The 1,323-nt window shown below is 59.6% G+C and overlaps 1 non-coding gene across 1 annotated transcript; it reads right to left on the reverse strand.

The window, feature by feature from the left end:
- Positions 1–341: 341 nt before the first annotated feature.
- TRNAQ-CUG (transfer RNA glutamine (anticodon CUG)) lies at positions 342–413 on the reverse strand. The gene has a single exon. It is a non-coding gene; the product is annotated as a tRNA-Gln (tRNA).
- Positions 414–1,323: the final 910 nt, after the last annotated feature.

Here is a 1,323-nt window from a genome sequence, read left to right on the forward strand (position 1 = left end):
GGGGGCTCAGGACTGGGGCAGAGTATCAGCGTTCAGAGGGAGCTCAGGGTTGGGGGTGCTGGAGAGGCTCAGGGCAGCCTGCACTAGGACTCTGGGGCAGCAGTTCTGCCCAGAATCCCTCTACTCCAGCAGCAGGAGCAGGCAGGAGACAGGCCCATGCTGCTTTTTGTCAGGCAGGGACGCACAGCGGCAGGGGGAGGGGTGCCAGGCAGGGGCCAGGGCCCAGGGGAAGAGACCCAGCTCCAAATATTGCTGGAGCAGGGCCCCCAGCCCTGAATATTCCTGGAGCCCGAGCACCACAAATGTATATAACCTGCCGCCTATGACAGCAAGGCAACACAAGATCCCACTGAGATTTGAACTCAGATTACAGGATTCAGAGTCCTGAGTGCTGCCCATTACACCATGGGACCAGCTTAGGCTGCCTTCTCTGCACACCGGTTACCCTCATGGGGCTGGCTTGTGTAAGGGGGCTCTTGGCCCTTTACTGAAACTTAGTGTGTGTGTGGGGGGAGAGGGTTGGTTGGCTAGTTCCCAGCACCAATAGAAGCGGGAAGGATCAATGGGAAATCAGGACCCTGAGACTGACAGTCCCCAGGGACAATGGGGAGAGGCCAAAGCTCCAAGTTAGCAGCACTGACAGGCCAGGCAGTGTAACGAGGGAGTCACCAGGCCAGGGGGTCCCGTCCTCCATGTGAGCTGGAACTACCTGGGCGAGAGTGGGCAGAGCTAAGGAGAGAGCAGGAGCCTGAGAAGAGCTGGGGAGCAGAGCTGTGCAGGTGTAGTGCCAGAAACTGCTACATGTAGGAATTTGCAACCTGTAGCAGTTACTGATACCTGAGGTGGTTCTTATTTGCTGACTTATCCTAATTGGCTAAAACTTGACAGTGGTTTCTCTAGCAAAGGCCAGTCCCTGGCCCCTTGGTCCAGACATCCTCCTTCATATCAGGCTAGGGTGACCAGATGTCAAAGATGAAATATCGGGATGCGGGGGGCGGAGCAAAAAAAAAAGCCAGAGGGCCCCCCCGCCACCAAGCGGAAGTGGCACAACCCCATCTCCAACCAACTCTCGGCTCCAACCTCCACTACACCCCCAGCTCCCCCATCCCCTCACTCCTGGGTCCAGCCTGGGCTCTGAGCTCTGCAGCCGAGCCATGATCCGGGCCCCTCCTGCAGCTCCTGGGCAAGGGGTGAATCAGGCAGCTCCTGGCAGGAGCGTGTCCGCCCCACTTGTGTCTCCGCCCCCCGCCCACCTGGGCCCTGCCTGCTCCGTGCTGCCCCCAGCCCCACTACGCTGCCCCACAGGCTGCAGGGCTGGAGCAG

This window comes from Gopherus flavomarginatus, assembly GCF_025201925.1.
Source record: "Gopherus flavomarginatus isolate rGopFla2 chromosome 13 unlocalized genomic scaffold, rGopFla2.mat.asm SUPER_13_unloc_2, whole genome shotgun sequence".
In the NCBI taxonomy this organism is placed as follows: Eukaryota; Metazoa; Chordata; order Testudines; family Testudinidae; genus Gopherus; species Gopherus flavomarginatus.